This window comes from Mytilus trossulus, chromosome 6 (assembly GCF_036588685.1).
Source record: "Mytilus trossulus isolate FHL-02 chromosome 6, PNRI_Mtr1.1.1.hap1, whole genome shotgun sequence".
Lineage (NCBI taxonomy): Eukaryota > Metazoa > Mollusca > Bivalvia > Mytilida > Mytilidae > Mytilus > Mytilus trossulus.
Genome location: NC_086378.1, coordinates 84,507,151 through 84,515,995, shown reverse-complemented (window position 1 = coordinate 84,515,995; position 8,845 = coordinate 84,507,151). Strand labels below are relative to the sequence as shown.

At 31.1% G+C, this 8,845-nt stretch overlaps 1 long non-coding RNA gene across 2 annotated transcripts; it reads right to left on the bottom strand.

Moving 5' to 3' along the window:
• Positions 1 to 1,018: 1,018 nt before the first annotated feature.
• On the bottom strand, positions 1,019 to 6,006 carry LOC134723830 (uncharacterized). Of its 2 annotated transcripts, none has more exons than XR_010108190.1 (5): positions 5,971 to 6,006; positions 4,373 to 4,458; positions 3,486 to 3,579; positions 1,900 to 1,980; positions 1,019 to 1,086 (listed from the first exon to the last, which is right to left on the bottom strand). It is a non-coding gene; the product is annotated as an uncharacterized LOC134723830 (long non-coding RNA). The 2 variants fall into 2 exon arrangements; XR_010108189.1 differs by lacking the exon at positions 5,971 to 6,006 and adding an exon at positions 5,732 to 5,856.
• Between the last annotated feature and the right edge of the window lie 2,839 nt (positions 6,007 to 8,845).

Sequence of the window (8,845 nt, the reverse complement as noted above, 5' to 3'; positions counted from 1 at the left end):
TCGCACCCGGAGGCGTCTTTCAGCTGGCCCCTAAACAAATATATACTAGTTCAGTGATAATGAACGCCATTCTTATTTCCAAATTGTACACAAGACACCAACATTCAAATAATACAAGACTAACAAAGGCCAGATGCTCCTGACTTGGGACAGGCGCAAAAATGCAGTGGGGTTAAATATGTTTGTTAGATCTCAACCCTCCCCCTATACCTCTAGCCAATGTAGAAAATTAAACGCATAACAATACACACATTAAAATTCAGTTCAAGAGAAGTCTGAGTCTGATGTAAGAAGATGTAACCAAAGAAAATAACAAAATGACAATAATACATACATAAAAATAGACTACTAGCAGTTAACTGACATGCCAGCTCCAGACTTCAATAAAACTGACTGAAAGATTATGATTTCATCATATGAACATCAGACACAATCCTTCCCGTTAGGGGTTAAGTATCATACCATCATAACATATATTAGAATAACATAACCCGTGTCATACCAAAAACTGTTTTTTGAATAAATGTGTTTAGTTCCGATGCAAAGACCCTATAAGTAAATCAATATTAACGCCAAAATATGCAATCTTTAATGACCTGACAATAAAGTATATATTTCGAGTCATATCAACAAAAAGTGTTAACTCTTACTGCCGCTATATTTTATTCTGTTGTAAAAGACCGATACAGTAAGAATGATTTATGAACGTGTCCAGTCACATTGTAGATGGCCGTAGAAAGATAAATCACCATTACCGTACACGTCATTTTAGCTCCTAGCCGACTCCTTTGCTCGAACTCCTGAAAATTGCTTGTTGAACGAATTTACTCACCCCAGACAAGCAACCGGCCAAATAAAACAAACAGAAGACATATAGAATTTTAAAAGACTTAAACATAAGTGGGATGATAGGATCATAAACATAACGAAGTATCCGATAATGAGTGTCAAATAATAAACACACACACACACATACATATCAGTAGATTTTTCTTGAAATGATATTCAACAATCAAAATGTGAAAGTTTGTTTTATTCTTTGATTCTACAATATATATTAAATATACTATTCCATCTCACTTGGTGCTGAAATAGAAATGTTAAATAAATTATTGCAAAGGAAACAGCATTGAAGAATTAATGAACGAAGATTGTTTGACTGAACACTTGTTTTTTAAAGTAAAAATAAATCTTGACAAAAACCCAAAGAAATCAGAATCAACATGATAGTACATCAACATATAATTTACCTCCATAATATGAAGTAATTTTTTTTTATATCTGAATGACATAATAAGGATGTTCGTTTATCATGTTTTTGGATTTTTGTCAGATTCCCGGAATCCTCTGATTTTATCCATTTGAATGCCTTCATAAAATGCACATCGACCCCCATTTTCTCTTTAGAAATATTTTATAGGCATTCTTATAAGCCATCTGTTAAAGTCTTAAAAAACATCTTTTTATTTTTTAAAATTTTTTGATTGTTTTTAAGAACTTGAACTTGTCAATGATGAAGTTATGAAAAACCACGAGAAAACATTTTCCTGCAAAAATTTCAAAGATTTTGAGGATCAGATGTTACTTTCTTCTTATATTTTGGAGAAATTTTATCAGTCCCCCCCTTAAAAAAAAAAAGATAAAAGAAAAAGAAATTGGAATTCAAAATGGTGACTTTCATGGTAACAGACTTCTAAATTTTTGTACACGTACAAAGAAAAGTATCGTTACAAACAAATTAAATTATAATGTGTCCTTGTTTTATTTTTGTTTGTTGGTTTGTTGGTTTATATTTCTCTGTTATTAAGAATCCCGATTCCCCATTCATTTCAATAATTGTTTTTGATTACCTTATTTTTATTATTAAGATTATATTTCACTACAAGAGTAAACACTTACTCCATTCTCATTCGTAATTACTTTCACAAGGGCTACGACTAACATGGACACTTACGATGGCAGGCTAAAGTGTGACCTTTTCTGAAATAAAATTCATAATTTTTTTTGTGTTTGGCTTCTGTCTCGAACTATGTATACGATAATTGTTAGTATATTACCTTACTCGACAATATGTACCTTGCATGTGCAGGAATTAAATATGGTAATGTGTTATGATTATGAAATATGCTTGGAAGGGGTGATTGGGGCTGTTAGGGTTATTATCTGTTTACATTGATTTATTTAAATGGGGGTAATATTTGCAATAACATATATTTGATTAAGCGCTCAGGATCTTTTATAAAATTTTGGCAACAATCGTTACCATGCAATGTTCAAATATCATAAATTAAGGAATATGAAAACCTGGGTTAGAAACGTAAACTTATGTAATTGCAAGAATGAGACGGTTTATGTGGACAAGTGACCTTATTCTTACTGATAACTATAAGACGATAAATAACAAAAAATAATGGATTCCAAAGTAATTTCACAATGGTGTGTCAAAATTGCAAGTTTCAGAATCAAAAGCTAAAACACATTAAAGGAAGGATGACTTTTATTGACTTGGAACGAGTATTTCTCTATGTATAAAATGGTGAATAAAGCTGGTTTTGTTTTAGCTAGCTACCAACTCACACTTACATGTTACTTATGGTAGTCGCATACCATTCCGTTATATTGACAACAATGTGAACAAATGAAACAGCCATCATAGGTATAAATGTAAAAAAAAAAGGTCAATATTGTGTTATAATCTGGGGTTCGTAGTGTTTATTCTTTAGTTTTCTTTGTTGTGTCATGTGTACTATTGTTTTTCTGTTTTTCTTTTTCATTTTTAGCCATGGCGTTGTCAGTTTGTTTTGGATTTATGAGTTTGACTGTCCCTTTGGTATCTTTCGTCCCTCTTTTATATCACTATACAAATACACAAACATGATTCAAGTTGTTAGATTACAGCATGATATATGATTGTAAGGTATTTTAACGCATCATGTAAATGTAACGGAATTTGATGAGACTGTTATTAAAGTGAGAGGGTTAGCGCTATAGAACCAGGTTTAATCCACCATTTTCTACATTTGAAAATGCCTGTACCAAGTCAGGAATATGACAGTTCTTGTCCATTCGTTTTTGATGCGTTTTGTTTTTTGATTTTGCCATGTGATTATGGACTTTCCAAATTGATTTTCCTCTGAGTTCAGTATTTTTGTGATTTTACTTTTTATTTGTTGACCATTAGATGTCCATGATCTCAACTCAATCATTCCAACATTCAATCATCATTGGATATATATTGATATCGCTTTAAAATTGTAAGAAAATTGTGTTCACCAAATCATGAGTGTTTAATTGAGTGATAAAATTGTTACAATTTACATGTGCAATTTCTGTATTCTACATGACCCATCTCTGTGTTAGCATTCAATTATTCGCATATTGCATTTAAATATACGTCACTTCTAACCACGTAGATGCAGACACTATTTATTTCTTGTAATTAAGGTATAACACGATAACTTTTCGGTTATGCAAAGAAAACTTACGCACAAAATAGGTAACACGAATTTCTAAACGTTTTCCCCCTTGTGGAGCAAACTGGACTCAACTTCGTAATACAACGACATGGATGGACAGTATCTGAAGCAAATACAAAATTGAATGTTTATATAAAATTCAGATATTTCTTTTCAGTGATTAAACATTTTGCTGTGACAGTTATAAGTTGTTGGTTTTTTTTTTGGATTGGGGATAAAATCTCATTAAACACTATACATGATATATGTTTGTCTTGTCTTGTTAAAAAAATGTCTGGTGAATTGACAAATGTTCCTGTAGGTGGGTAGGTGGGTTTTGATGCAAACTATTAAATGGTTTCATCGTATACCATTTATGGCTATTTTTGTTAGTATGTTTATTATCCCTGTACCTATGTTATCATTAATTTATAGCGTCAAATTATAGAAGTATCATTATATGAATATTTCGTTTATTTAACTTCATAACAACTATAGAGATTTCGTGTTGAGGTATGATTCTGTCATAAAAGTAGAAGACTAAGCCAGCTCTAAAAATAGGTTAAACAAACCATATCTTCGGGAAAGTATTGTACCAAGTTAGGAATATGCATGTTATTTTTCAATCGTTCGTTATTAATATGGTCGAACGCTTCAATTAGTCATGTATTATGGACTTTCACTGTTTGTTAGATTATGCTTCAAATTCGGTATGTTTGATTATCAAATTTTCAAAACACTAGGATATATTTTGATTGAACAATTATCAAAAAAGATCGCGAATGTCTGTCGAAACTCAATTAATAAAACATAGAAAGGCTTTGACTATTCTGCTATTACGAACTGTTTGAATACCGTTATTATCATTTCTTTGTTTTACTTAAAGTATATATGCTATTGATACAGTGTAATATTACCTATAGTTATGAACAGTATTAAGACAATCAACATCAGATTCTTCATTGTGTCTTCTTTATATTGCTTTAGTAAAACACAGTTATTCCTTTAACAATAAAAAATCAATGCTGATAGTTATTGCTGATAAATGCTAATGATATCAATGATGATATTTATAATAAAAATAAAAATATTAGAAATGATAACAAAAATAATAATAACAACATTAACATTATGTTAATATTTATATTGAGTTTAAAGTAAAAAAAAGGACCTTTAATACTGATAATAGCATTAATAAAAATTACAATGCTTACATAAAGGTAATGATAATGATAGTACTCAAACTAACAAAATAATAGTTATTATAAGATCATTGACTGCATAAACAAGTGATAAATATAAAATAAGTGAATAGAATGTCGATTGAAATATATTCAGTCGACTATCTATCATTGACTAAGATCTGAGCACGATGAGGGTCATACGCGTTCTTCTGCAACCGATGAAACATAAATTATAGTAAAAAAAATCTTAACCATTTTTCTGCATGGATCTAGGATCCTAGCAAGCTAATGAAAAACACTTCTATCTTAAGAAGCAAAATTAGGTTCTTTCTAAATCAGTCACTTTTTGAAACTGTATAAAGCTTAATAAAAAAAACTCAGAACTATTCAGACGTTTTTAAGACACTTTAGTATGAATATAATTTGTTCATATAAATAACAACTACTGAACAGTCAAAACATTAATTACTGAACATATGGTAATTTAGTGCAAGCAATTTTTGTTGAACATTACTGATTGTAATGCAGCGGACAAGTCTCGTAATTGAAAGACAAACTGAAAATTACTAAATTATTCATTGTTTAGTTTTTTCAGAAGCGGATGATAGCAAAACTACCGTTTTATATTTAAAATTGTTTTACTAGGGACGTATTTGATAGATTTAAAAAAAGACTTTGTTAACATCCTGGATATGCATAAAACATTTTCGACATGACAAAGCATTCAAATCTCATAGTTTGTATTCTTCGTAAGAAGTAAGATGTGACTCACTATCACAAGTGAGTCACTAAGCGGTACCAAGTTCTATTTTCAAACTGTATCAATGCTAAACGCAACTGCGACCAAAAAAAAAATACATCTTAACAAAAACAATTCTAGCTGCAGATCTTTAAAGATGAAATATTGTATATTGCACCAAATAGCAAAGTCATCCGGACAGACGAAATATATATAAACAGAAATAGTCTTTTTTAAAACAAAATCGCTTCATGAACCAGAGATCGGATAAAGATAGAATTTGTGAAACACAGATAACGCCTAAACGAAATCGACACGTGCATGAATAAAAGCGAAGAACAAAGGCTACCTACCATTTGGAAATATTCGGAGTTGATACACTGGCTATTGAGTTCGAGACAACGCACCACAACAGACCAAATGACACAGTATTGAACAACTAAAGGTCAACATACGGTCTCCAACAAAAACCTATACCACATAGTCAGCTATTACAGCCGAGAAATGAAAAAAAAAGAAGTATGTTCTTTTCGTTCTGCATACATTTGCCAACATAAGCTACATTCTCTTTAAATTCTTAGTAAAGACCTACCTTGACGTGTAAATGAACTATATGTTTACAATAAAGCATTCCTTTATTTATATGCATATATGAATAAAAAAAAACTAATTAAGGATGTGTGATTGCCAACTACAATTATTTTGACAGTGGTCAAAGGTTCAGAAGGATATGAAGTGTATTGGTTATATTATCTGTAATTTCCCTATTGCTATAGTATTTTGTCGTCATTAAAACTAAAAGGATAATTTACCTCTGAGCTTCGATATATGTCCTGAATACATTGAAGACGTCTATAGACTTATACAAAAATATCTATATAAACTATAAACTAATAAAGAGAATGATAATAATAATAAGAACGAATTGACAAAAATAACCATACGTTTATCGTAACAATAAACCGTTGAATAATTCATTCAGTGTGGGTTCATTGGGGTATAAGCATGACGCGCGATTGGTAGTTTTTTTATAAGCGAAACACGTGAACGTCGAATAAATACCTGTGAATACGGATTTTGAAAAGAAGTCCGGTGGAACACGGGAAATTACATGCGCCAGTATGGCAATGAGAAGCGGTATACGGGGTTTTCACTAAACACTTAATCCGGGATCAGACCTCCCTCCACAATGAGACCTGTTACATTATTTGTTGCGATCTAAACATCATTATAAATTGATCAGTAGAATCAACATAACATTCTTATTACATTTACAGACACTTTGTTTGATGGTCTTTTAGATACATGTTGTATGTTATTGTCAAAAACACCACACCAAAATAAAATTATATTCAAAAGTGGTGGTGTAATTCACGCTAGTTATATTTAAACATTAAATACTTACAGAAAATAGAATTCATTATAGTATTACATGAAAATGTGAAACAAAAAGATCTTGCTAGTATTATTACATTGCAATAACAAATTAGCTTGATTAATTTTCGCACAGGCTAAAACATGGTTGGTACTACATTATTACTTTTACTTGATGTTTAGAGTGTTTTAACATAAACTTTGCTTGGAGGGATATGCCATCAAAACGAAAAAGTCATTATAACCAACCGTATGAACAAATGACTTAAGCAATCTCTGATAGATTTAAACATGCTCAAGAATGTGAACCTGCTTAGACTTGGTTAAAACAAATATATTGTATCACACCTAGATAAGATCGTTTCTCATTCCACGGTAGATTATAGCTGATTTTGTTGCTCTGTCTGAGATTATTATGGTGCATCTTATTTGATTCAAGCACTGTAGACATGAACTACGTTCTTTAAAAGTGAATATTGTGTACACAATTAATTTGTGACGGTATTTCTTTATTTTTTCAACTTGAAAAAATCACCCCATTCTGGTTTTTTTTTGTCCATGATAGTTTGTAGTAGAGGAATTTGGCTTTCTGTCTTTACATACAGTATGTATTCAGTAGACAGCAATTGTTCTTACAAAAATCATTTTCTATTCTCTATTTGACCAATAATTGGTAGATGTGCCTGTAAGTCAATTTTCTGAACGCCCGGGGATTTCCCAAGATTAAGTGCCCCGGATTTGTTTTCACTTAATTGATGTGTTATTTTTAAACAGCTTTATACTACTGTTGCCATTATTTACAAGGTAAAAATTTAAAACAAGCCCATGTAACACGTGATATATTAGTTTAAACACAAAGTAAGCACATGAAAGGTGATAAGATCAGTATAGTTCACAAATTATGTAAATATACAGGATCAAGGAAACATACATGCATGTTGATAAACAAACTACAAAATACACGGGATAAATAACTAAAATGGACACCGTAAACACGTTTCTACGCACATTTTATGTCATACTTACTAAGTATAAAATACTAAAAAGTAGAATCCCTAAAATACCGAACTCCGATGACAGTTCAAAAAGTAAAGTTCCCAATCAAATAGCGAAATCAAAAGCTCAAACACATCAAATGCATGGATAACAACTGTCATATTTCTGACTTGATAAAGGCATTTTCTTATGAAGAAAATAGTGAATTAAAACTGTTCTTTTAGCAAGCCAAACCTCTCACTTGTATGACAGTCGCATTGAGTTCAATTAAATTGACAACGATAAGGGGTTACAATTGCAGATTATTTAGTTAATTCTGTTTGATAATTATTTCACGATGAGATTTGAGAAGAAAAATGGTTATTTTACTCCTTTTTCTGAATAAAAAGATTTGTAACGTCACTAAACTTTGACATCAAAAGATGATCGCTAAAAGGAATTGCCTTGATCTTTTATAATACAATTAATGTGTTAGTTTTAACCATGTTCCACGAGTTTGTTCATTATATTAACAAATTTCCCCAAAATTACGAAGGAATGTAATAAAATAAACAGAAAATATTGTTCCAGTCGATTAATTTAAAAGACTTATTGTTCGCGCTACACCTTCGGTTTTTGTATAGTGTTTTGTAAAATTGAAAATGGAAATGGAGAATATATATCAAAGAGACAACAACCTGACGAAAGAGCAGATAACAGCTGAAGGCCACCAATAGGTCTTCAACGCATCGAGAATTTTTTTCATATTTGGTGGATATAAAAATGTGTCAAAAGAGAGAAACACTGCCGGTAACACCAAACAAGATGACATATGAAGAAGTTATCGGAACATTTCCTGACCCAAAAGTGTTCCCCACCTATTCAAATATTTTACGTTTGAAGACCTATTACAGTGGCAAGTCTTCAAAACTTGTATATAGGGAGTGCTTCCCCCAAGTAAACAAAACGCAAAAACATTATTCTAACTTGCCTTCATTTTTTCTATTGATTAAATGTTTTAGTTTGTTTTGTCATCTTTCTGTGATATATTTACAGTTTTGGAAGCAGGATTCTTATTAATTCTGCTTGGGTTGCTTAACATACAGATGGGTGCGGTC